Source organism: Pseudorasbora parva, chromosome 20 (genome assembly GCF_024679245.1).
Source record: "Pseudorasbora parva isolate DD20220531a chromosome 20, ASM2467924v1, whole genome shotgun sequence".
NCBI classification, from domain to species: domain Eukaryota; kingdom Metazoa; phylum Chordata; class Actinopteri; order Cypriniformes; family Gobionidae; genus Pseudorasbora; species Pseudorasbora parva.
The window spans coordinates 14,736,118-14,760,051 of NC_090191.1; the positions used below are offsets into that span (position 1 = coordinate 14,736,118).

Sequence of the window (23,934 nt, forward strand, 5' to 3'; positions counted from 1 at the left end):
TATGAGCTCCTGGGTTCAATCCCCAGCGTCTCCAAAGAAAGTTCCCGTGTCACCACGTAGAATTGTAAAGTTGTTTTGTTGGATTTTTTTTGCAACAAATGTCCTGGGTTCAATCCCCAGCATTTTAAAGCAATTTGGAACTTTCCTTTAGCCTCATACATGCAAAGTTTATACTCTACCATTGAGCTACTGCCCCCTGTGAAGGTTGTGGTGAGTTTCATGTCCCTTTTACTCAAGCTAGCATTTCTTAGCAATGTGGAACTTTCCACTCGCCTGCAGGAAACTTGCTTCAGTCCATCACGGGATGTAGCTCAGTGGTAGAGCGCATGCTTTGCATGTATGAGGTCCTGGGTTCAATCCCCAGCATCTCCAAGAAAGTCATCCTTTAACTCAAAGCTTTTTCTGTTGCACATCTCTCTCTGCCAAATTTATATTTGGGAAAATAACAACTAGCTTGAGTACAAGGCACATGTAACTCAGCACAGCTTTCTCAAGTGATAGTAGCTCAGTGGTAGAGCATATGCTTTGCATTCATGTGGTCATGGGTTCAATCCCCAGCGTCTCCAAGGAAAGTTCACGTGTTACCACGTAGAATTGTAAAGTTATTTTGGTGGATTTTTTTGCAAGAAATGTCCTGGGTTCAATCCCCAGCATTTTAAAGCAATTTGGAACTTTCCTTTAGCCTCATACATGCAAAGCACCTGCTCTACCATTGAGCTACTGCCCCTTGTGAAGGTTGTGGTGAGTTTCATGTCCCTTTTACTCAAGCTAGCATTTCAAAGCAATGTGGAACTTTCCACTAGCCTGCAGGAAACTTACTTCAGTCCATCAGGGGATGTAGCTCAGTGGAAGAGCGCATGCTTTGCATGTATGAGGTCCTGGGTTCAATCCCCAGCATCTCCAAGAAAGTCATCCTTTAACTCAAAGCTTTTTCTGTTGCACATCTCTCTTTGCCAAATTTATATTTGGAAAAATAACAACTAGCTTGAGTACAAGGCACATGTAACTCAGCACAGCTTTCTCAAGTGACAGTAGCTCAGTGGTAGAGCATATGCTTTGCATTCATGTGGTCATGGGTTCAATCCCCAGCATCTCCAAGGAAAGTTCCTGTGTTACCACGTAGAATTGTAAAGTTATTTTGTTGGATTTTTTTGCAACAAATGTCCTGGGTTCAATCCCCAGCATTTTAAAGCAATTTGGAACTTTCCTTTAGCCTCATACATGCAAAGCACCTGCTCTACCATTGAGCTACTGCCCCTTGTGAAGGTTGTGGTGAGTTTCATGTCCCTTTTACTCAAGCTAGCATTTCAAAGCAATGTGGAACTTTCCACTAGCCTGCAGGAAACTTGCTTCAGTCCATCAGGGGATGTAGCTCAGTGGTAGAGCGCATGCTTTGCATGTATGAGGTCCTGGGTTCAATCCCCAGCATCTCCAAGGAAAGTTATCCTTTAACTCAAACCTTTATCTGTTGCACATCTCTCTCTGCCTAATTATTTAGTTGGGAAATTAGCATCTAGCTTGAGTACAAGGCACTTGTAACTCAGCCCAACATTCACAAGGGCCAGTGGTTCAGTGGTAGAGAACATGCTTTGCATGTATGAGCTCCTGGGATCAATCTCAGCGTCTCCAAGGAAAGTTGTAGAATTGAAAAGTTTTTTATTTTATTTTTTTTTGCAACAAAGGTCCTGGTTTCAATCCCCAGCAATTTATAGGAATGTGGAACTTTCCATTAGCCTCACACATGCAAAGTAAATGCTCTTCCATTGAGCTACTGCCTCTTGTGAAGGTTGTGGTGAGTTACATGTCCCTTTTACTCAAGCTAGCATTTCAACGCAATGTGGAACTTTCCACTAGGCTGCAGGAAACTTGCTTCAGTCCATCAGGGGATGTAGCTCAGTGGTAGAGCGCATGCTTTGCATGTATGAGGTCCTGGGTTCAATCCGCAGCATCTCCAAGGAAAGTTATCCTTTAACTCAAACCTTTATCTGTTGCACATCTCTCTCTGCCTAATTTTTTAGTTGGGAAATTAGCATCTAGCTTGAGTACAAGGCACTTGTAACTCAGCCCAACATTCACAAGGGCCAGTGGTTCAGTGGTAGAGAACATGCTTTGCATGTATGAGCTCCTGGGTTCAATCTCACCGTCTCCAAGGAAAGTTGTAGAATTGAAAAGTTTTATTTTTTATTTTTTTTGCAACAAATGTCCTGGGTTCAATCCCCAGCATTTTAAAGCAATTTGGAACTTTCCTTTAGCCTCATACATGCAAAGCACCTGCTCTACCATTGAGCTACTGCCCCTTGTGAAGGTTGTGGTGAGTTTCATGTCCCTTTTACTCAAGCTAGCATTTCAAAGCAATGTGGAACTTTCCACTAGCCTGCAGGAAACTTACTTCAGTCCATCAGGGGATGTAGCTCAGTTGTAGAGCGCATGCTTTGCATGTATGAGGTCCTGGGTTCAATCCCCAGCATCTCCAAGAAAGTCATCCTTTAACTCAAAGCTTTTTCTGTTGCACATCTCTCTTTGCCAAATTTATATTTGGAAAAATAACAACTAGCTTGAGTACAAGGCACATGTAACTCAGCACAGCTTTCTCAAGTGACAGTAGCTCAGTGGGAGAGCATATGCTTTGCATTCATGTGGTCATGGGTTCAATCCCCAGCTTCTCCAAGGAAAGTTCCCGTGTTACCACGTAGAATTGTAAAGTTATTTTGTTGGATTTTTTTGCAACAAATGTCCTGGGTTCAATCCCCAGCATTTTAAAGCAATTTGGAACTTTCCATTAGCCTCACACATGCAAAGTATATGCTCTACCATTGAGCTACTGCCTCTTGTGAAGGTTGTGGTGAGTTACATGTCCCTTTTACTCAAGCTAGCATTTCAACGCAATGTGGAACTTTCCACTAGGCTGCAGGAAACTTGCTTCAGTCCATCAGGGGATGTAGCTCAGTGGTAGAGCGCATCCTTTGCATGTATGTGGTCCTGGGTTCAATCCCCAGCATCTCCAAGGAAAGTTATCCTTTAACTCAAACCTTTATCTGTTGCACATCTCTCTCTGCCTAATTTTTTAGTTGGGAAATTAGCATCTAGCTTGAGTACAAGGCACTTGTAACTCAGCCCAACATTCACAAGGGCCAGTGGTTCAGTGGTAGAGAACATGCTTTGCATGTATGAGCTCCTGGGTTCAATCTCAGCGTCTCCAAGGAAAGTTGTAGAATTGAAAAGTTTTATTTTTTATTTTTTTTTGCAACAAAGGTCCTGGTTTCAATCCCCAGCAATTTAAAGGAATGTGGAACTTTCCATTAGCCTCACACATGCAAAGTATATGCTCTACCATTGAGCTACTGCCCCTTGTGAAGGTTGTGGTGAGTTTCATGTCCCTTTTACTCAAGCTAGCATTTCAAAGCAATGTGGAACTTTCCACTAGCCTGCAGGAAACTTGCTTCAGTCCGTCAGGGGATGTAGCTCAGTGGTAGAGCGCATGCTTTGCATGTATGAGGTCCTGGGTTCAATCCCCAGCATCTCCAAGGAAAGTTATCATTTAACTCAAACCTTTATCTGTTGCACATCTCTCTCTGCCTAATTATTTAGTTGGGAAATTAGCATCTAGCTTGAGTACAAGGCACATGTAACTCAGCCCAACATTCACAAGGGCCAGTGGTTCAGTGGTAGAGCATATGCTTTGCATGCATGTGGTCATGGGTTCAATCTCCAGCAACTCCAAGGATAGTTATACTTCACCTCAAAGCTTTATCTGTTGTGCATCTCTCTCTGCCTAATTTATATTTGGAAAAATGGCAGCTAGCTTGAGTATAAGGTACATGTATCTCAGCCCAACCTTCACTAGGGCCAGTGGCTCAGTGGTAGAACACATGCTTTGCATGTATGAGCTCCTGGGTTCAATCCCCAGCCTCTCCAAAGAAAGTTCCCGTGTCACCACGTAGAATTGTAAAGTTGTTTTGTTGGATTTTTTTTGCAACAAATGTCCTGGGTTCAATCCCCAGCATTTTAAAGCAATTTGGAACTTTCCTTTAGCCTCATACATGCAAAGTTTATACTCTACCATTGAGCTACTGCCCCCTGTGAAGGTTGTGGTGAGTTTCATGTCCCTTTTACTCAAGCTAGCATTTCTTAGCAATGTGGAACTTTCCACTCGCCTGCAGGAAACTTGCTTCAGTCCATCAGGGGATGTAGCTCAGTGGTAGAGCGCATGCTTTGCATGTATGAGGTCCTGGGTTCAATCCCCAGCATCTCCAAGAAAGTCATCCTTTAACTCAAAGCTTTTTCTGTTGCACATCTCTCTCTGCCAAATTTATATTTGGAAAAATAACAACTAGCTTGAGTACAAGGCACATGTAACTCAACACAGCTTTCTCAAGTGATAGTAGCTCAGTGGTTGAGAATATGCTTTGCATTCATGTGGTCATGGGTTCAATCCCCAGCGTCTCCAAGGAAAGTTCACGTGTTACCACGTAGAATTGTAAAGTTATTTTGGTGGATTTTTTTGCAAGAAATGTCCTGGGTTCAATCCCCAGCATTTTAAAGCAATTTGGAACTTTCCTTTAGCCTCATACATGCAAAGCACCTGCTCTACCATTGAGCTACTGCCCCTTGTGAAGGTTGTGGTGAGTTTCATGTCCCTTTTACTCAAGCTAGCATTTCAAAGCAATGTGGAACTTTCCACTAGCCTGCAGGAAACTTACTTCAGTCCATCAGGGGATGTAGCTCAGTGGTAGAGCGCATGCTTTGCATGTATGAGGTCCTGGGTTCAATCCCCAGCATCTCCAAGAAAGTCATCCTTTAACTCAAAGCTTTTTCTGTTGCACATCTCTCTTTGCCAAATTTATATTTGGAAAAATAACAACTAGCTTGAGTACAAGGCACATGTAACTCAGCACAGCTTTCTCAAGTGACAGTAGCTCAGTGGGAGAGCATATGCTTTGCATTCATGTGGTCATGGGTTCAATCCCCAGCTTCTCCAAGGAAAGTTCCCGTGTTACCACGTAGAATTGTAAAGTTATTTTGTTGGATTTTTTTGCAACAAATGTCCTGGGTTCAATCCCCAGCATTTTAAAGCAATTTGGAACTTTCCTTTAGCCTCATACATGCAAAGCACCTGCTCTACCATTGAGCTACTTCCCCTTGTGAAGGTTGTGGTGAGTTTCATGTCCCTTTTACTCAAGCTAGCATTTCAAAGCAATGTGGAACTTTCCACTAGCCTGCAGGAAACTTGCTTCAGTCTATCAGGGGATGTAGCTCAGTGGTAGAGCGCATGCTTTGCATGTATGAGGTCCTGGGTTCAATCCCCAGCATCTCCAAGGAAAGTTATCCTTTAACTCAAACCTTTATCTGTTGCACATCTCTCTCTGCCTAATTATTTAGTTGGGAAATTAGCATCTAGCTTGAGTACAAGGCACTTGTAACTCAGCCCAACATTCACAAGGGCCAGTGGTTCAGTGGTAGAGAACATGCTTCGCATGTATGAGCTCCTGGGATCAATCTCAGCGTCTCCAAGGAAAGTTGTAGATTTGAAAAGTTTATTTTTTTATTTTTTTTTGCAACAAAGGTCCTGGTTTCAATCCCCAGCAATTTATAGGAATGTGGAACTTTCCATTAGCCTCACACATGCAAAGTATATGCTCTACCATTGAGCTACTGCCTCTTGTGAAGGTTGTGGTGAGTTACATGTCCCTTTTACTCAAGCTAGCATTTCAACGCAATGTGGAACTTTCCACTAGGCTGCAGGAAACTTGCTTCAGTCCATCAGGGGATGTAGCTCAGTGGTAGAGCGCATGCTTTGCATGTATGAGGTCCTGGGTTCAATCCCCAGCATCTCCAAGGAAAGTTATCCTTTAACTCAAACCTTTATCTGTTGCACATCTCTCTCTACCTAATTTTTTAGTTGGGAAATTAGCATCTAGCTTGAGTACAAGGCACTTGTAACTCAGCCCAACATTCACAAGGGCCAGTGGTTCAGTGGTAGAGAACATGCTTTGCATGTATGAGCTCCTGGGTTCAATCTCAGCGTCTCCAAGGAAAGTTGTAGAATTGAAAAGTTTTATTTTTTATTTTTTTTGCAACAAAGGTCCTGGTTTCAATCCCCAGCAATTTAAAGGAATGTGGAACTTTCCATTAGCCTCACAAATGCAAAGTATATGCTCTACCATTGAGCTACTGCCCCTTGTGAAGGTTGTGGTGAGTTTCATGTCCCTTTTACTCAAGCTAGCATTTCAAAGCAATGTGGAACTTTCCACTAGCCTGCAGGAAACTTGCTTCATTCCGTCAGGGGATGTAGCTCAGTGGTAGAGCGCATGCTTTGCATGTATGAGGTCCTGGGTTCAATCCCCAGCATCTCCAAGGAAAGTTATCATTTAACTCAAACCTTTATCTGTTGCACATCTCTCTCTGCCTAATTATTTAGTTGGGAAATTAGCATCTAGCTTGAGTACAAGGCACATGTAACTCAGCCCAACATTCACAAGGGCCAGTGGTTCAGTGGTAGAGCATATGCTTTGCATGCATGTGGTCATGGGTTCAATCTCCAGCAACTCCAAGGATAGTTATACTTCACCTCAAAGCTTTATCTGTTGTGCATCTCTCTCTGCCTAATTTATATTTGGGAAAAATGGCAGCTAGCTTGAGTATAAGGTACATGTATCTCAGCTCTACCTTCACTAGGGCCAGTGGCTCAGTGGTAGAACACATGCTTTGCACGTATGAGCTCCTGGGTTCAATCCCCACCGTCTCCAAAGAAAATTTCTGTGTCACCACGTAGAATTGTAAAGTTGTTTTGTTGGATTTTTTTTGCAACAAATGTCCTGGGTTCAATCCCCAGCATTTTAAAGCAATTTGGAACTTTCCTTTAGCCTCATACATGCAAAGTTTATACTCTACCATTGAGCTACTGCCCCCTGTGAAGGTTGTGGTGAGTTTCATGTCCCTTTTACTCAAGCTAGCATTTCTTAGCAATGTGGAACTTTCCACTCGCCTGCAGGAAACTTGCTTCAGTCCATCAGGGGATGTAGCTCAGTGGTAGAGCGCATGCTTTGCATGTATGAGGTCCTGGGTTCAATCCCCAGCATCTCCAAGAAAGTCATCCTTTAACTCAAAGCTTTTTCTGTTGCACATCTCTCTCTGCCTAATTTTTTAGTTGGGAAATTTGCATCTAGCTTGAGTACAAGGCACTTGTAACTCAGCCCAACATTCACAAGGGCCAGTGGTTCAGTGGTAGAGAACATGCTTTGCATGTATGAGCTCCTCGGTTCAATCTCAGCGTCTCCAAGGAAAGTTGTAGAATTGAAAAGATTTATTTTTTATTTTTTTTGCAACAAAGGTCCTGGTTTCAATCCCCAGCAATTTAAAGGAATGTGGAACTTTCCATTAGCCTCAAACATGCAAAGTATATGCTCTACCATTGAGCTACTGCCCCTTGTGAAGGTTGTGGTGAGTTTCATGTCCCTTTTACTCAAGCTAGCATTTCAAAGCAATGTGGAACTTTCCACTAGCCTGCAGGAAACTTGCTTCAGTCCGTCAGGGGATGTAGCTCAGTGGTAGAGCGCATGCTTTGCATGTATGAGGTCCTGGGTTCAATCCCCAGCATCTCCAAGGAAAGTTATCATTTAACTCAAACCTTTATCTGTTGCACATCTCTCTCTGCCTAATTATTTAGTTGGGAAATTAGCATCTAGCTTGAGTACAAGGCACATGTAACTCAGCCCAACATTCACAAGGGCCAGTGGTTCAGTGGTAGAGCATATGCTTTGCATGCATGTGGTCATGGGTTCAATCTCCAGCAACTCCAAGGATAGTTTTACTTCACCTCAAACCTTTATCTGTTGTGCATCTCTCTCAGCCTAATTTATATTTGGAAAAATGGCAGCTAGCTTGAGTATAAGGTACATGTATCTCAGCCCAACCTTCACTAGGGCCAGTGGCTCAGTGGTAGAACACATGCTTTGCATGTATGAGCTCCTGGGTTCAATCCCCAGCGTCTCCAAAGAAAGTTCCCGTGTCACCACGTAGAATTGTAAAGTTGTTTTGTTGGATTTTTTTTGCAACAAATGTCCTGGGTTCAATCCCCAGCATTTTAAAGCAATTTGGAACTTTCCTTTAGCCTCATACATGCAAAGTTTATACTCTACCATTGAGCTACTGCCCCCTGTGAAGGTTGTGGTGAGTTTCATGTCCCTTTTACTCAAGCTAGCATTTCTTAGCAATGTGGAACTTTCCACTCGCCTGCAGGAAACTTGCTTCAGTCCATCACGGGATGTAGCTCAGTGGTAGAGCGCATGCTTTGCATGTATGAGGTCCTGGGTTCAATCCCCAGCATCTCCAAGAAAGTCATCCTTTAACTCAAAGCTTTTTCTGTTGCACATCTCTCTCTGCCAAATTTATATTTGGGAAAATAACAACTAGCTTGAGTACAAGGCACATGTAACTCAGCACAGCTTTCTCAAGTGATAGTAGCTCAGTGGTAGAGCATATGCTTTGCATTCATGTGGTCATGGGTTCAATCCCCAGCGTCTCCAAGGAAAGTTCACGTGTTACCACGTAGAATTGTAAAGTTATTTTGGTGGATTTTTTTGCAAGAAATGTCCTGGGTTCAATCCCCAGCATTTTAAAGCAATTTGGAACTTTCCTTTAGCCTCATACATGCAAAGCACCTGCTCTACCATTGAGCTACTGCCCCTTGTGAAGGTTGTGGTGAGTTTCATGTCCCTTTTACTCAAGCTAGCATTTCAAAGCAATGTGGAACTTTCCACTAGCCTGCAGGAAACTTACTTTAGTCCATCAGGGGATGTAGCTCAGTGGAAGAGCGCATGCTTTGCATGTATGAGGTCCTGGGTTCAATCCCCAGCATCTCCAAGAAAGTCATCCTTTAACTCAAAGCTTTTTCTGTTGCACATCTCTCTTTGCCAAATTTATATTTGGAAAAATAACAACTAGCTTGAGTACAAGGCACATGTAACTCAGCACAGCTTTCTCAAGTGACAGTAGCTCAGTGGTAGAGCATATGCTTTGCATTCATGTGGTCATGGGTTCAATCCCCAGCATCTCCAAGGAAAGTTCCTGTGTTACCACGTAGAATTGTAAAGTTATTTTGTTGGATTTTTTTGCAACAAATGTCCTGGGTTCAATCCCCAGCATTTTAAAGCAATTTGGAACTTTCCTTTAGCCTCATACATGCAAAGCACCTGCTCTACCATTGAGCTACTGCCCCTTGTGAAGGTTGTGGTGAGTTTCATGTCCCTTTTACTCAAGCTAGCATTTCAAAGCAATGTGGAACTTTCCACTAGCCTGCAGGAAACTTGCTTCAGTCCATCAGGGGATGTAGCTCAGTGGTAGAGCGCATGCTTTGCATGTATGAGGTCCTGGGTTCAATCCCCAGCATCTCCAAGGAAAGTTATCCTTTAACTCAAACCTTTATCTGTTGCACATCTCTCTCTGCCTAATTATTTAGTTGGGAAATTAGCATCTAGCTTGAGTACAAGGCACTTGTAACTCAGCCCAACATTCACAAGGGCCAGTGGTTCAGTGGTAGAGAACATGCTTTGCATGTATGAGCTCCTGGGATCAATCTCAGCGTCTCCAAGGAAAGTTGTAGAATTGAAAAGTTTTTTATTTTATTTTTTTTTGCAACAAAGGTCCTGGTTTCAATCCCCAGCAATTTATAGGAATGTGGAACTTTCCATTAGCCTCACACATGCAAAGTAAATGCTCTTCCATTGAGCTACTGCCTCTTGTGAAGGTTGTGGTGAGTTACATGTCCCTTTTACTCAAGCTAGCATTTCAACGCAATGTGGAACTTTCCACTAGGCTGCAGGAAACTTGCTTCAGTCCATCAGGGGATGTAGCTCAGTGGTAGAGCGCATGCTTTGCATGTATGAGGTCCTGGGTTCAATCCGCAGCATCTCCAAGGAAAGTTATCCTTTAACTCAAACCTTTATCTGTTGCACATCTCTCTCTGCCTAATTTTTTAGTTGGGAAATTAGCATCTAGCTTGAGTACAAGGCACTTGTAACTCAGCCCAACATTCACAAGGGCCAGTGGTTCAGTGGTAGAGAACATGCTTTGCATGTATGAGCTCCTGGGTTCAATCTCACCGTCTCCAAGGAAAGTTGTAGAATTGAAAAGTTTTATTTTTTATTTTTTTTGCAACAAATGTCCTGGGTTCAATCCCCAGCATTTTAAAGCAATTTGGAACTTTCCTTTAGCCTCATACATGCAAAGCACCTGCTCTACCATTGAGCTACTGCCCCTTGTGAAGGTTGTGGTGAGTTTCATGTCCCTTTTACTCAAGCTAGCATTTCAAAGCAATGTGGAACTTTCCACTAGCCTGCAGGAAACTTACTTCAGTCCATCAGGGGATGTAGCTCAGTTGTAGAGCGCATGCTTTGCATGTATGAGGTCCTGGGTTCAATCCCCAGCATCTCCAAGAAAGTCATCCTTTAACTCAAAGCTTTTTCTGTTGCACATCTCTCTTTGCCAAATTTATATTTGGAAAAATAACAACTAGCTTGAGTACAAGGCACATGTAACTCAGCACAGCTTTCTCAAGTGACAGTAGCTCAGTGGGAGAGCATATGCTTTGCATTCATGTGGTCATGGGTTCAATCCCCAGCTTCTCCAAGGAAAGTTCCCGTGTTACCACGTAGAATTGTAAAGTTATTTTGTTGGATTTTTTTGCAACAAATGTCCTGGGTTCAATCCCCAGCATTTTAAAGCAATTTGGAACTTTCCATTACCCTCACACATGCAAAGTATATGCTCTACCATTGAGCTACTGCCTCTTGTGAAGGTTGTGGTGAGTTACATGTCCCTTTTACTCAAGCTAGCATTTCAACGCAATGTGGAACTTTCCACTAGGCTGCAGGAAACTTGCTTCAGTCCATCAGGGGATGTAGCTCAGTGGTAGAGCGCATCCTTTGCATGTATGTGGTCCTGGGTTCAATCCCCAGCATCTCCAAGGAAAGTTATCCTTTAACTCAAACCTTTATCTGTTGCACATCTCTCTCTGCCTAATTTTTTAGTTGGGAAATTAGCATCTAGCTTGAGTACAAGGCACTTGTAACTCAGCCCAACATTCACAAGGGCCAGTGGTTCAGTGGTAGAGAACATGCTTTGCATGTATGAGCTCCTGGGTTCAATCTCAGCGTCTCCAAGGAAAGTTGTAGAATTGAAAAGTTTTATTTTTTATTTTTTTTGCAACAAAGGTCCTGATTTCAATCCCCAGCAATTTAAAGGAATGTGGAACTTTCCATTAGCCTCACACATGCAAAGTATATGCTCTACCATTGAGCTACTGCCCCTTGTGAAGGTTGTGGTGAGTTTCATGTCCCTTTTACTCAAGCTAGCATTTCAAAGCAATGTGGAACTTTCCACTAGCCTGCAGGAAACTTTCTTCAGTCCGTCAGGGGATGTAGCTCAGTGGTAGAGCGCATGCTTTGCATGTATGAGGTCCTGGGTTCAATCCCCAGCATCTCCAAGAAAGTCATCCTTTAACTCAAAGCTTTTTCTGTTGCACATCTCTCTCTGCCAAATTTATATTTGGAAAAATAACAACTAGCTTGAGTACAAGGCACATGTAACTCAACACAGCTTTCTCAAGTGATAGTAGCTCAGTGGTTGAGAATATGCTTTGCATTCATGTGGTCATGGGTTCAATCCCCAGCGTCTCCAAGGAAAGTTCACGTGTTACCACGTAGAATTGTAAAGTTATTTTGGTGGATTTTTTTGCAAGAAATGTCCTGGGTTCAATCCCCAGCATTTTAAAGCAATTTGGAACTTTCCTTTAGCCTCATACATGCAAAGCACCTGCTCTACCATTGAGCTACTGCCCCTTGTGAAGGTTGTGGTGAGTTTCATGTCCCTTTTACTCAAGCTAGCATTTCAAAGCAATGTGGAACTTTCCACTAGCCTGCAGGAAACTTACTTCAGTCCATCAGGGGATGTAGCTCAGTGGTAGAGCGCATGCTTTGCATGTATGAGGTCCTGGGTTCAATCCCCAGCATCTCCAAGAAAGTCATCCTTTAACTCAAAGCTTTTTCTGTTGCACATCTCTCTTTGCCAAATTTATATTTGGAAAAATAACAACTAGCTTGAGTACAAGGCACATGTAACTCAGCACAGCTTTCTCAAGTGACAGTAGCTCAGTGGGAGAGCATATGCTTTGCATTCATGTGGTCATGGGTTCAATCCCCAGCTTCTCCAAGGAAAGTTCCCGTGTTACCACGTAGAATTGTAAAGTTATTTTGTTGGATTTTTTTGCAACAAATGTCCTGGGTTCAATCCCCAGCATTTTAAAGCAATTTGGAACTTTCCTTTAGCCTCATACATGCAAAGCACCTGCTCTACCATTGAGCTACTTCCCCTTGTGAAGGTTGTGGTGAGTTTCATGTCCCTTTTACTCAAGCTAGCATTTCAAAGCAATGTGGAACTTTCCACTAGCCTGCAGGAAACTTGCTTCAGTCTATCAGGGGATGTAGCTCAGTGGTAGAGCGCATGCTTTGCATGTATGAGGTCCTGGGTTCAATCCCCAGCATCTCCAAGGAAAGTTATCCTTTAACTCAAACCTTTATCTGTTGCACATCTCTCTCTGCCTAATTATTTAGTTGGGAAATTAGCATCTAGCTTGAGTACAAGGCACTTGTAACTCAGCCCAACATTCACAAGGGCCAGTGGTTCAGTGGTAGAGAACATGCTTCGCATGTATGAGCTCCTGGGATCAATCTCAGCGTCTCCAAGGAAAGTTGTAGATTTGAAAAGTTTATTTTTTATTTTTTTTTGCAACAAAGGTCCTGGTTTCAATCCCCAGCAATTTATAGGAATGTGGAACTTTCCATTAGCCTCACACATGCAAAGTATATGCTCTACCATTGAGCTACTGCCTCTTGTGAAGGTTGTGGTGAGTTACATGTCCCTTTTACTCAAGCTAGCATTTCAACGCAATGTGGAACTTTCCACTAGGCTGCAGGAAACTTGCTTCAGTCCATCAGGGGATGTAGCTCAGTGGTAGAGCGCATGCTTTGCATGTATGAGGTCCTGGGTTCAATCCCCAGCATCTCCAAGGAAAGTTATCCTTTAACTCAAACCTTTATCTGTTGCACATCTCTCTCTACCTAATTTTTTAGTTGGGAAATTAGCATCTAGCTTGAGTACAAGGCACTTGTAACTCAGCCCAACATTCACAAGGGCAAGTGGTTCAGTGGTAGAGAACATGCTTTGCATGTATGAGCTCCTGGGTTCAATCTCAGCGTCTCCAAGGAAAGTTGTAGAATTGAAAAGTTTTATTTTTTATTTTTTTTGCAACAAAGGTCCTGGTTTCAATCCCCAGCAATTTAAAGGAATGTGGAACTTTCCATTAGCCTCACAAATGCAAAGTATATGCTCTACCATTGAGCTACTGCCCCTTGTGAAGGTTGTGGTGAGTTTCATGTCCCTTTTACTCAAGCTAGCATTTCAAAGCAATGTGGAACTTTCCACTAGCCTGCAGGAAACTTGCTTCATTCCGTCAGGGGATGTAGCTCAGTGGTAGAGCGCATGCTTTGCATGTATGAGGTCCTGGGTTCAATCCCCAGCATCTCCAAGGAAAGTTATCATTTAACTCAAACCTTTATCTGTTGCACATCTCTCTCTGCCTAATTATTTAGTTGGGAAATTAGCATCTAGCTTGAGTACAAGGCACATGTAACTCAGCCCAACATTCACAAGGGCCAGTGGTTCAGTGGTAGAGCATATGCTTTGCATGCATGTGGTCATGGGTTCAATCTCCAGCAACTCCAAGGATAGTTATACTTCACCTCAAAGCTTTATCTGTTGTGCATCTCTCTCTGCCTAATTTATATTTGGGAAAAATGGCAGCTAGCTTGAGTATAAGGTACATGTATCTCAGCTCTACCTTCACTAGGGCCAGTGGCTCAGTGGTAGAACACATGCTTTGCACGTATGAGCTCCTGGGTTCAATCCCCACCGTCTCCAAAGAAAATTTCTGTGTCACCACGTAGAATTGTAAAGTTGTTTTGTTGGATTTTTTTTGCAACAAATGTCCTGGGTTCAATCCCCAGCATTTTAAAGCAATTTGGAACTTTCCTTTAGCCTCATACATGCAAAGTTTATACTCTACCATTGAGCTACTGCCCCCTGTGAAGGTTGTGGTGAGTTTCATGTCCCTTTTACTCAAGCTAGCATTTCTTAGCAATGTGGAACTTTCCACTCGCCTGCAGGAAACTTGCTTCAGTCCATCAGGGGATGTAGCTCAGTGGTAGAGCGCATGCTTTGCATGTATGAGGTCCTGGGTTCAATCCCCAGCATCTCCAAGAAAGTCATCCTTTAACTCAAAGCTTTTTCTGTTGCACATCTCTCTCTGCCTAATTTTTTAGTTGGGAAATTTGCATCTAGCTTGAGTACAAGGCACTTGTAACTCAGCCCAACATTCACAAGGGCCAGTGGTTCAGTGGTAGAGAACATGCTTTGCATGTATGAGCTCCTCGGTTCAATCTCAGCGTCTCCAAGGAAAGTTGTAGAATTGAAAAGATTTATTTTTTATTTTTTTTGCAACAAAGGTCCTGGTTTCAATCCACAGCAATTTAAAGGAATGTGGAACTTTCCATTAGCCTAACACATGCAAAGTATATGCTCTACCATTGAGCTACTGCCCCTTGTGAAGGTTGTGGTGAGTTTCATGTCCCTTTTACTCAAGCTAGCATTTCAAAGCAATGTGGAACTTTCCACTAGCCTGCAGGAAACTTGCTTCATTCCGTCAGGGGATGTAGCTCAGTGGTAGAGCGCATGCTTTGCATGTATGAGGTCCTGGGTTCAATCCCCAGCATCTCCAAGGAAAGTTATCATTTAACTCAAACCTTTATCTGTTGCACATCTCTCTCTGCCTAATTATTTAGTTGGGAAATTAGCATCTAGCTTGAGTACAAGGCACATGTAACTCAGCCCAACATTCACAAGGGCCAGTGGTTCAGTGGTAGAGCATATGCTTTGCATGCATGTGGTCATGGGTTCAATCTCCAGCAACTCCAAGGATAGTTATACTTCACCTCAAAGCTTTATCTGTTGTGCATCTCTCTCTGCCTAATTTATATTTGGAAAAATGGCAGCTAGCTTGAGTATAAGGTACATGTATCTCAGCCCAACCTTCACTAGGGCCAGTGGCTCAGTGGTAGAACACATGCTTTGCATGTATGAGCTCCTGGGTTCAATCCCCAGCGTCTCCAAAGAAAGTTCCTGTGTCACCACATAGAATTGTAAAGTTGATTTGTTGGATTTTTTTTGCAACAAATGTCCTGGGTTCAATCCCCAGCATTTTAAAGCAATTTGGAACTTTCCTTTAGCCTCATACATGCAAAGCATATACTCTACCATTGAGCTACTGCCCCCTGTGAAGGTTGTGGTGAGTTTCATGTCCCTTTTACTCAAGCTAGCACTTCAAAGCAATGTGGAACTTTCCACTAGCCTGCAGGAAACTTGCTTCACTCCATCAGGGGATGTAGCTCAGTGGTAGAGCGCATGCTTTGCATGTATGAGGTCCTGGGTTCAATCCCCAGCATCTCCAAGGAAAGTTTTCCTTTAACTCAAACCTTTATCTGTTGCACATCTCTCTCTGCCTAATTATTTAGTTGGGAAATTAGCATCTAGCTTCAGTACAAGGCACATGTAACTCAGCACAGCTTTCTCAAGTGACAGTAGCTCAGTGGTAGAGCATATGCCTTGCATTCATGTGGTCATGGGTTCAATCCCCAGCGTCTCCAAGGAAAGTTCCTGTGTTACCACGTAGAATTGTAAAGTTATTTTGTTGGATTTTTTTGCAACAAATGTCCTGGGTTCAATCCCCAGCATTTTAAAGCAATTTGGAACTTTCCTTTAGCCTCATACATGCAAAGCACCTGCTCTACCATTGAGCTACTGCCCCTTGTGAAGGTTGTGGTGAGTTTCATGTCCCTTTTACTCAAGCTAGCATTTCAAAGCAATGTGGAACTTTCCACTAGCCTGCAGGAAACTTGCTTCAGTCCATCAGGGGATGTAGCTCAGTGGTAGAGCGCATGCTTTGCATGTATGAGGTCCTGGGTTCAATCCCCAGCATCTCCAAGGAAAGTTATCCTTTAACTCAAACCTTTATCTGTTGCACATCTCTCTCTGCCTAATTATTTAGTTGGGAAATTAGCATCTAGCTTGAGTACAAGGCACTTGTAACTTAGCCCAACATTCACAAGGGCCAGTGGTTCAGTGGTAGAGAACATGCTTTGCATGTATGAGCTCCTGGGATCAATCTCAGCGTCTCCAAGGAAAGTTGTAGAATTGAAAAGTTTTTTTTTTTATTTTTTTTTGCAACAAAGGTCCTGGTTTCAATCCCCAGCAATTTATAGGAATGTGGAACTTTCCATTAGCCTCACACATGCAAAGTATATGCTCTTCCATTGAGCTACTGCCTCTTGTGAAGGTTGTGGTGAGTTACATGTCCCTTTTACTCAAGCTAGCATTTCAACGCAATGTGGAACTTTCCACTAGGCTGCAGGAAACTTGCTTCAGTCCATCAGGGGATGTAGCTCAGTGGTAGAGCGCATGCTTTGCATGTATGAGGTCCTGGGTTCAATCCCCAGCATCTCCAAGGAAAGTTATCCTTTAACTCAAACCTTTATCTGTTGCACATCTCTCTCTACCTAATTTTTTAGTTGGGAAATTAGCATCTAGCTTGAGTACAAGGCACTTGTAACTCAGCCCAACATTCACAAGGGCCAGTGGTTCAGTGGTAGAGAACATGCTTTGCATGTATGAGCTCCTGGGTTCAATCTCAGCGTCTCCAAGGAAAGTTGTAGAATTGAAAAGTTTTATTTTTTATTTTTTTTGCAACAAAGGTCCTGGTTTCAATCCCCAGCAATTTAAAGGAATGTGGAACTTTCCATTAGCCTCATACATGCAAAGCACCTGCTCTACCATTGAGCTACTGCCCCTTGTGAAGGTTGTGGTGAGTTTCATGTCCCTTTTACTCAAGCTAGCATTTCAAAGCAATGTGGAACTTTCCACTAGCCTGCAGGAAACTTGCTTCATTCCGTCAGGGGATGTAGCTCAGTGGTAGAGCGCATGCTTTGCATGTATGAGGTCCTGGGTTCAATCCCCAGCATCTCCAAGGAAAGTTATCATTTAACTCAAACCTTTATCTGTTGCACATCTCTCTCTGCCTAATTATTTAGTTGGGAAATTAGCATCTAGCTTGAGTACAAGGCACATGTAACTCAGCCCAACATTCACAAGGGCCAGTGGTTCAGTGGTAGAGCATATGCTTTGCATGCATGTGGTCATGGGTTCAATCTCCAGCAACTCCAAGGATAGTTATACTTCACCTCAAAGCTTTATCTGTTGTTTATCTCTCTCTGCCTAATTTATATTTGGAAAAATGGCAGCTAGCTTGAGTATAAGGTACATGTACCTCAGCCCAACCTTCACTAGGGCCAGTGGCTCAGTGGTAGAACACATGCTTTGCATGTATGAGCTCCTGGGTTCAATCCCCAGCGTCTCCAAAGAAAGTTCCCGTGTCACCACGTAGAGTTGTAAAGTTGTTTTGTTGGATTTTTTTTGCAACAAATGTCCTGGGTTCAATCCCCAGCATTTTAAAGCAATTTGGAACTTTCCTTTAGCCTCATACATGCAAAGCACCTGCTCTACCATTGAGCTACTGCCCCTTGTGAAGGTTGTGGTGAGTTTCATGTCCCTTTTACTCAAGCTAGCATTTCAACGCAATGTGGAACTTTCCACTAGGCTGCAGGAAACTTGCTTCAGTCCATCAGGGGATGTAGCTCAGTGGTAGAGCGCATGCTTTGCATGTATGAGGTCCTGGGTTCAATCCCCAGCATCTCCAAGGAAAGTTTTCCTTTAACTCAAACCTTTATCTGTTGCACATCTCTCTCTGCCTAATTATTTAGTTGGAAAATTAGCATCTAGCTTGAGTACAAAGCACATGTAACTCAGCCCAAAATTCACAAGGGCCAGTGGTTCAGTGGTACAGCACATGCTTTGCATGTATGAGCTCCTGTGTTCAATCTCAGCGTCTCTAAGGAAAGTTGTAGAATTGAAAAGTTTTATTTTTTATTTTTTTTGCAACAAAGGTCCTGGTTTCAATCCCCAGCAATTTAAAGGAATGTGGAACTTTCCATTAGCCTCACACATGCAAAGTATATGCTCTACCATTGAGCTACTGCCTCTTGTGAAGGTTGTGGTGAGTTACATGTCCCTTTTACTCAAGCTAGCATTTCAACGCAATGTGGAACTTTCCACTAGGCTGCAGGAAACTTGCTTCAGTCCATCAGGGGATGTAGCTCAGTGGTAGACTGCATGCTTTGCATGTATGAGGTCCTGGGTTCAATCCCCAGCATCTCCAAGAAAGTCATCCTTTAACTCAAAGCTTTTTCTGTTGCACATCTCTCTCTGCCAAATTTATATTTGGAAAAATAACAACTAGCTTGAGTACAAGGCACATGTAACTCAGCACAGCTTTCTCAAGTGACAGTAGCTCAGTGGTAGAGCATATGCTTTGCATTCATGTGGTCATGGGTTCAATCCCCAGCTTCTCCAATGAAAGTTCCCGTCTTACCACGTAGAATTGTAAAGTTATTTTGTTGGATTTTTTTGCAACAAATGTCCTGGGTTCAATCCCCAGCATTTTAAAGCAATTTGGAACTTTCCTTTAGCCTCATACATGCAAAGCACCTGCTCTACCATTGAGCTACTGCCCCTTGTGAAGGTTGTGGTGAGTTTCATGTCCCTTTTACTCAAGCTAGCATTTCAAAGCAATGTGGAACTTTCCACTAGCCTGCAGGAAACTTGCTTCAGTCCATCAGGGGATGTAGCTCAGTGGTAGAGCGCATGCTTTGCATGTATAAGGTCCTGGGTTCAATCCCCAGCATCTCCAAGGAAAGTTATCCTTTAACTCAAACCTTTATCTGTTGCACATCTCTCTCTGCCTAATTATTTAGTTGGGAAATTAGCATCTAGCTTGAGTACAAGGCACATGTAACTCAGCACAGCTTTCTCAAGTGACAGTAGCTCAGTGGTAGAGCATATGCCTTGCATTCATGTGGTAATGGGTTCAATCCCCAGCGTCTCCAATGAAAGTTCCTGTGTTACCACGTAGAATTGTAAAGTTATTTTGTTGGATTTTTTTGCAACAAATGTCCTGGGTTCAATCCCCAGCATTTTAAAGCAATTTGGAACTTTCCTTTAGCCTCATACATGCAAAGCACCTGCTCTACCATTGAGCTACTGCCCCTTGTGAAGGTTGTGGTGAGTTTCATGTCCCTTTTACTCAAGCTAGCATTTCAAAGCAATGTGGAACTTTCCACTAGCCTGCAGGAAACTTACTTCAGTCCATCAGGGGATGTAGCTCAGTGGTAGAGTGCATGCTTTGCATGTATGAGGTCCTGGGTTCAATCCCCAGCATCTCCAAGGAAAGTTATCCTTTAACTCAAACCTTTATCTGTTGCACATCTCTCTCTGCCTAATTATTTAGTTGGGAAATTAGCATCTAGCTTGAGTACAAGGCACTTGTAACTCAGCCCAACATTCACAAGGGCCAGTGGTTCAGTGGTAGAGAACATGCTTTGCATGTATGAGCTCCTGGGATCAATCTCAGCGTCTCCAAGGAAAGTTGTAGAATTGAAAAGTTTTTTTTTTTTTTTTTTTTTTGCAACAAAGGTCCTGGTTTCAATCCCCAGCAATTTATAGGAATGTGGAACTTTCCATTAGCCTCACACATGCAAAGTATATGCTCTACCATTGAGCTACTGCCTCTTGTGAAGGTTGTGGTGAGTTACATGTCCCTTTTACTCAAGCTAGCATTTCAACGCAATGTGGAACTTTCCACTAGGCTGCAGGAAACTTGCTTCAGTCCATCAGGGGATGTAGCTCAGTGGTAGAGCTCATGCTTTGCATGTATGAGGTCCTGGGTTCAATCCCCAGCATCTCCAAGGAAAGTTATCCTTTAACTCAAAGCTTTATCTGTTGCACATCTCTCTCTGCCTAATTTTTTAGTTGGGAAATTAGCATCTAGCTTGAGTACAAGGCACTTGTAACTCAGCCCAACATTCACAAGGGCCAGTGGTTCAGTGGTAGAGAACATGCTTTGCATGTATGAGCTCCTGGGTTCAATCTCAGCGTCTCCAAGGAAAGTTGTAGAATTGAAAAGTTTTATTTTTTATTTTTTTTGCAACAAAGGTCCTGGTTTCAATCCCCAGCAATTTAAAGGAATGTGGAACTTTCCATTAGCCTCACACATGCAAAGTATATGCTCTACCATTGAGCTACTGCCCCTTGTGAAGGTTGTGGTGAGTTTCATGTCCCTTTTACTCAAGCTAGCATTTCAAAGCAATGTGGAACTTTCCACAAAATGGCAGCTAGCTTGAGTATAAGGTACATGTATCTCAGCCCAACCTTCACTAGGGCCAGTGGCTCAGTGGTAGAACACATGCTTTGCATGTATGAGCTCCTGGGTTCAATCCCCAGCGTCTCCAAAGAAAGTTCCCGTGTCACCACGTAGAATTGTAAAGTTGTTTTGTTGGATTTTTTTTGCAACAAATGTCCTGGGTTCAATCCCCAGCATTTTAAAGCAATTTGTAACTTTCCTTTAGCCTCATACATGCAAAGCATATACTCTACCATTGAGCTACTGCCCCCTGTGAAGGTTGTGGTGAGTTTCATGTCCCTTTTACTCAAGCTAGCATTTCTTAGCAATGTGGAACTTTCCACTCGCCTGCAGGAAACTTGCTTCAGTCCATCAGGGGATGTAGCTCAGTGGTAGAGCGCATGCTTTGCATGTATGAGGTCCTGGGTTCAATCCCCAGCATCTCCAAGGAAAGTTTTCCTTTAACTCAAACCTTTATCTGTTGCACATCTCTCTCTGCCTAATTATTTAGTTGGAAAATTAGCATCTAGCTTGAGTACAAAGCACATGTATCTCAGCCCAAAATTCACAAGGGCCAGTGGTTCAGTGGTAGAGCATATGCTTTGCATGCATGTGGTCATGGGTTCAATCTCCAGCAACTCCAAGGATAGTTATACTTCACCTCAAAGCTTTATCTGTTGTGCATCTCTCTCTGCCTAATTTATATTTGGAAAAATGGCAGCTAGCTTGAGTATAAGGTACATGTATCTCAGCCCAACCTTCACTAGGGCAAGTGGCTCAGTGGTAGAACACATGCTTTGCATGTATGAGCTCCTGGGTTCAATCCCCAGCGTCTCCAAAGAAAGTTCCCGTGTCACCACGTAGAATTGTAAAGTTGTTTTGTTGGATTTTTTTTGCAACAAATGTCCTGGGTTCAATCCCCAGCATTTTAAAGCAATTTGGAACTTTCCTTTAGCCTCATACATGCAAAGTTTATACTCTACCATTGAGCTACTGCCCCCTGTGAAGGTTGTGGTGAGTTTCATGTCCCTTTTACTCAAGCTAGCATTTCTTAGCAATGTGGAACTTTCCACTCGCCTGCAGGAAACTTGCTTCAGTCCATCAGGGGATGTAGCTCAGTGGTAGAGCGCATGCTTTGCATGTATGAGGTCCTGGGTTCAATCCCCAGCATCTCCAAGAAAGTCATCCTTTAACTCAAAGCTTTTTCTGTTGCACATCTCTCTCTGCCTAATTTTTTAGTTGGGAAATTTGCATCTAGCTTGAGTACAAGGCACTTGTAACTCAGCCCAACATTCACAAGGGCCAGTGGTTCAGTGGTAGAGAACATGCTTTGCATGTATGAGCTCCTCGGTTCAATCTCAGCGTCTCCAAGGAAAGTTGTAGAATTGAAAAGATTTATTTTTTATTTTTTTTGCAACAAAGGTCCTGGTTTCAATCCCCAGCAATTTAAAGGAATGTGGAACTTTCCATTAGCCTCACACATGCAAAGTATATGCTCTACCATTGAGCTACTGCCCCTTGTGAAGGTTGTGGTGAGTTTCATGTCCCTTTTACTCAAGCTAGCATTTCAAAGCAATGTGGAACTTTCCACTAGCCTGCAGGAAACTTGCTTCATTCCGTCAGGGGATGTAGCTCAGTGGTAGAGCGCATGCTTTGCATGTATGAGGTCCTGGGTTCAATCCCCAGCATCTCCAAGGAAAGTTATCATTTAACTCAAACCTTTATCTGTTGCACATCTCTCTCTGTCTAATTATTTAGTTGGGAAATTAGCATCTAGCTTGAGTATAAGGCACATGTAACTCAGCCCAACATTCACAAGGGCCAGTGGTTCAGTGATAGAGCATATGCTTTGCATGCATGTGGTCATGGGTTCAATCTCCAGCAACTCCAAGGATAGTTATACTTCACCTCAAAGCTTTATCTGTTGTGCATCTCTCTCTGCCTAATTTATATTTGGAAAAATGGCAGCTAGCTTGAGTATAAGGTACATGTATCTCAGCCCAACCTTCACTAGGGCCAGTGGCTCAGTGGTAGAACACATGCTTTGCATGTATGAGCTCCTGGGTTCAATCCCCAGCGTCTCCAAAGAAAGTTCCCGTGTCACCACGTAGAATTGTAAAGTTGTTTTGTTGGATTTTTTTTGCAACAAATGTCCTGGGTTCAATCCCCAGCATTTTAAAGCAATTTGGAACTTTCCTTTAGCCTCATACATGCAAAGCATATACTCTACCATTGAGCTACTGCCCCCTGTGAAGGTTGTGGTGAGTTTCATGTCCCTTTTACTCAAGCTAGCATTTCTTAGCAATGTGGAACTTTACACTCGCCTGCAGGAAACTTGCTTCAGTCCATCAGGGGATGTAGCTCAGTGGTAGAGCGCATGCTTTGCATGTATGAGGTCCTGGTTTCAATCCCCAGCATCTCCAAGAAAGTCATCCTTTAACTCAAAGCTTTTTCTGTTGCACATCTCTCTCTGCCTAATTTTTTAGTTGGGAAATTTGCATCTAGCTTGAGTACAAGGCACTTGTAACTCAGCCCAACATTCACAAGGGCCAGTGGTTCAGTGGTAGAGAACATGCTTTGCATGTATGAGCTCCTCGGTTCAATCTCAGCGTCTCCAAGGAAAGTTGTTGAATTGAAAAGATTTATTTTTTATTTTTTTTGCAACAAAGGTCCTGGTTTCAATCCCCAGCAATTTAAAGGAATGTGGAACTTTCCATTAGCCTCACACATGCAAAGTATATGCTCTACCATTGAGCTACTGCCTCTTGTGAAGGTTGTGGTGAGTTACATGTCCCTTTTACTCAAGCTAGCATTTCAAAGCAATGTGGAACTTTCCACTCGCCTGCAGGAAACTTGCGTTAGTCCATCAGGGGATGTAGCTCAGTGGTAGAGCGCATGCTTTGCATGTATGAGGTCCTGGGTTCAATCCCCAGCATCTCCAAGAAAGTCATCCTTTAACTCAAAGCTTTATCTGTTGCACATCTCTCTCTGCCAAATTTAAATTTGGAAAAATAGCAACTAGCTTGAGTACAAGGCAAATGTAACTCAGCACAGCTTTCTCAAGTGCCAGTAGCTCAGTGGTAGAGCATATGCTTTGCATGCATGTGGTCATGGGTTCAATCCCCAGCTACTCCAAAGGAAATTGTCCTTCAACACTAAGCTTTATCTGTTGCGCATCTCTCACTGCCTAATTTATTTTTGGAAAAATAGCAACTAGCTTGAGTATAAGGTACATGTAACTCAGCCCAACCTTCACAAGTCCAGTGGCTCAGTGGTAGAGCGCATGCTTTGTATGTATGAACTCCTGGGTTCAATCCCCAGTGTCTCCAAAGAAATTTTTTGAATTGTAAGGATTTTTTTGTATTTTTTTTGCAAAAAACTTTTGCAAAAAAGGTCCTGGGTTCAATCCCCAGCATTTTAAAGCAATTTGGAACTTTCCATTAGCCTAATACATGCAAAGCATATGCTCTACCATTGAGCTACTGCCCCTTGTGAAGGTTGTGGTGAGTTTCATGTCCCTTTTACTCAAGCTAGCA

The 23,934-nt window shown here is 42.9% G+C and overlaps 30 non-coding genes across 30 annotated transcripts; all 30 read left to right on the plus strand.

The window, feature by feature from the left end:
* Positions 1-831: 831 nt before the first annotated feature.
* Positions 832-903, plus strand: trnaa-ugc (transfer RNA alanine (anticodon UGC)). Its single transcript has one exon. It is a non-coding gene; the product is annotated as a tRNA-Ala (tRNA).
* Positions 904-1,362: 459 nt separating this feature from the next.
* trnaa-ugc (transfer RNA alanine (anticodon UGC)) lies at positions 1,363-1,434 on the plus strand. Its single transcript has one exon. It is a non-coding gene; the product is annotated as a tRNA-Ala (tRNA).
* Positions 1,435-3,452: 2,018 nt separating this feature from the next.
* On the plus strand, positions 3,453-3,524 carry trnaa-ugc (transfer RNA alanine (anticodon UGC)). Its single transcript has one exon. It is a non-coding gene; the product is annotated as a tRNA-Ala (tRNA).
* A 657-nt stretch (positions 3,525-4,181) lies between these two features.
* Positions 4,182-4,253, plus strand: trnaa-ugc (transfer RNA alanine (anticodon UGC)). Its single transcript has one exon. It is a non-coding gene; the product is annotated as a tRNA-Ala (tRNA).
* Positions 4,254-4,712: 459 nt separating this feature from the next.
* On the plus strand, positions 4,713-4,784 carry trnaa-ugc (transfer RNA alanine (anticodon UGC)). Its single transcript has one exon. It is a non-coding gene; the product is annotated as a tRNA-Ala (tRNA).
* Positions 4,785-5,243: 459 nt separating this feature from the next.
* trnaa-ugc (transfer RNA alanine (anticodon UGC)) lies at positions 5,244-5,315 on the plus strand. The gene has a single exon. It is a non-coding gene; the product is annotated as a tRNA-Ala (tRNA).
* Positions 5,316-5,763: 448 nt separating this feature from the next.
* Positions 5,764-5,835, plus strand: trnaa-ugc (transfer RNA alanine (anticodon UGC)). The gene has a single exon. It is a non-coding gene; the product is annotated as a tRNA-Ala (tRNA).
* A 447-nt stretch (positions 5,836-6,282) lies between these two features.
* trnaa-ugc (transfer RNA alanine (anticodon UGC)) lies at positions 6,283-6,354 on the plus strand. Its single transcript has one exon. It is a non-coding gene; the product is annotated as a tRNA-Ala (tRNA).
* A 658-nt stretch (positions 6,355-7,012) lies between these two features.
* trnaa-ugc (transfer RNA alanine (anticodon UGC)) lies at positions 7,013-7,084 on the plus strand. Its single transcript has one exon. It is a non-coding gene; the product is annotated as a tRNA-Ala (tRNA).
* A 446-nt stretch (positions 7,085-7,530) lies between these two features.
* Positions 7,531-7,602, plus strand: trnaa-ugc (transfer RNA alanine (anticodon UGC)). Its single transcript has one exon. It is a non-coding gene; the product is annotated as a tRNA-Ala (tRNA).
* A 1,188-nt stretch (positions 7,603-8,790) lies between these two features.
* On the plus strand, positions 8,791-8,862 carry trnaa-ugc (transfer RNA alanine (anticodon UGC)). The gene has a single exon. It is a non-coding gene; the product is annotated as a tRNA-Ala (tRNA).
* A 459-nt stretch (positions 8,863-9,321) lies between these two features.
* trnaa-ugc (transfer RNA alanine (anticodon UGC)) lies at positions 9,322-9,393 on the plus strand. Its single transcript has one exon. It is a non-coding gene; the product is annotated as a tRNA-Ala (tRNA).
* Positions 9,394-11,410: 2,017 nt separating this feature from the next.
* On the plus strand, positions 11,411-11,482 carry trnaa-ugc (transfer RNA alanine (anticodon UGC)). Its single transcript has one exon. It is a non-coding gene; the product is annotated as a tRNA-Ala (tRNA).
* Positions 11,483-11,941: 459 nt separating this feature from the next.
* trnaa-ugc (transfer RNA alanine (anticodon UGC)) lies at positions 11,942-12,013 on the plus strand. The gene has a single exon. It is a non-coding gene; the product is annotated as a tRNA-Ala (tRNA).
* Positions 12,014-12,472: 459 nt separating this feature from the next.
* trnaa-ugc (transfer RNA alanine (anticodon UGC)) lies at positions 12,473-12,544 on the plus strand. Its single transcript has one exon. It is a non-coding gene; the product is annotated as a tRNA-Ala (tRNA).
* Positions 12,545-12,991: 447 nt separating this feature from the next.
* trnaa-ugc (transfer RNA alanine (anticodon UGC)) lies at positions 12,992-13,063 on the plus strand. The gene has a single exon. It is a non-coding gene; the product is annotated as a tRNA-Ala (tRNA).
* Positions 13,064-13,510: 447 nt separating this feature from the next.
* Positions 13,511-13,582, plus strand: trnaa-ugc (transfer RNA alanine (anticodon UGC)). Its single transcript has one exon. It is a non-coding gene; the product is annotated as a tRNA-Ala (tRNA).
* Positions 13,583-14,240: 658 nt separating this feature from the next.
* Positions 14,241-14,312, plus strand: trnaa-ugc (transfer RNA alanine (anticodon UGC)). The gene has a single exon. It is a non-coding gene; the product is annotated as a tRNA-Ala (tRNA).
* A 446-nt stretch (positions 14,313-14,758) lies between these two features.
* Positions 14,759-14,830, plus strand: trnaa-ugc (transfer RNA alanine (anticodon UGC)). Its single transcript has one exon. It is a non-coding gene; the product is annotated as a tRNA-Ala (tRNA).
* A 657-nt stretch (positions 14,831-15,487) lies between these two features.
* trnaa-ugc (transfer RNA alanine (anticodon UGC)) lies at positions 15,488-15,559 on the plus strand. The gene has a single exon. It is a non-coding gene; the product is annotated as a tRNA-Ala (tRNA).
* Positions 15,560-16,020: 461 nt separating this feature from the next.
* Positions 16,021-16,092, plus strand: trnaa-ugc (transfer RNA alanine (anticodon UGC)). Its single transcript has one exon. It is a non-coding gene; the product is annotated as a tRNA-Ala (tRNA).
* Positions 16,093-16,540: 448 nt separating this feature from the next.
* trnaa-ugc (transfer RNA alanine (anticodon UGC)) lies at positions 16,541-16,612 on the plus strand. The gene has a single exon. It is a non-coding gene; the product is annotated as a tRNA-Ala (tRNA).
* A 447-nt stretch (positions 16,613-17,059) lies between these two features.
* On the plus strand, positions 17,060-17,131 carry trnaa-ugc (transfer RNA alanine (anticodon UGC)). Its single transcript has one exon. It is a non-coding gene; the product is annotated as a tRNA-Ala (tRNA).
* A 657-nt stretch (positions 17,132-17,788) lies between these two features.
* Positions 17,789-17,860, plus strand: trnaa-ugc (transfer RNA alanine (anticodon UGC)). The gene has a single exon. It is a non-coding gene; the product is annotated as a tRNA-Ala (tRNA).
* A 1,511-nt stretch (positions 17,861-19,371) lies between these two features.
* trnaa-ugc (transfer RNA alanine (anticodon UGC)) lies at positions 19,372-19,443 on the plus strand. The gene has a single exon. It is a non-coding gene; the product is annotated as a tRNA-Ala (tRNA).
* A 449-nt stretch (positions 19,444-19,892) lies between these two features.
* trnaa-ugc (transfer RNA alanine (anticodon UGC)) lies at positions 19,893-19,964 on the plus strand. The gene has a single exon. It is a non-coding gene; the product is annotated as a tRNA-Ala (tRNA).
* An 809-nt stretch (positions 19,965-20,773) lies between these two features.
* On the plus strand, positions 20,774-20,845 carry trnaa-ugc (transfer RNA alanine (anticodon UGC)). Its single transcript has one exon. It is a non-coding gene; the product is annotated as a tRNA-Ala (tRNA).
* A 657-nt stretch (positions 20,846-21,502) lies between these two features.
* On the plus strand, positions 21,503-21,574 carry trnaa-ugc (transfer RNA alanine (anticodon UGC)). Its single transcript has one exon. It is a non-coding gene; the product is annotated as a tRNA-Ala (tRNA).
* Positions 21,575-22,020: 446 nt separating this feature from the next.
* trnaa-ugc (transfer RNA alanine (anticodon UGC)) lies at positions 22,021-22,092 on the plus strand. The gene has a single exon. It is a non-coding gene; the product is annotated as a tRNA-Ala (tRNA).
* Positions 22,093-23,267: 1,175 nt separating this feature from the next.
* Positions 23,268-23,339, plus strand: trnaa-ugc (transfer RNA alanine (anticodon UGC)). Its single transcript has one exon. It is a non-coding gene; the product is annotated as a tRNA-Ala (tRNA).
* The last annotated feature ends 595 nt before the right edge of the window (positions 23,340-23,934 follow it).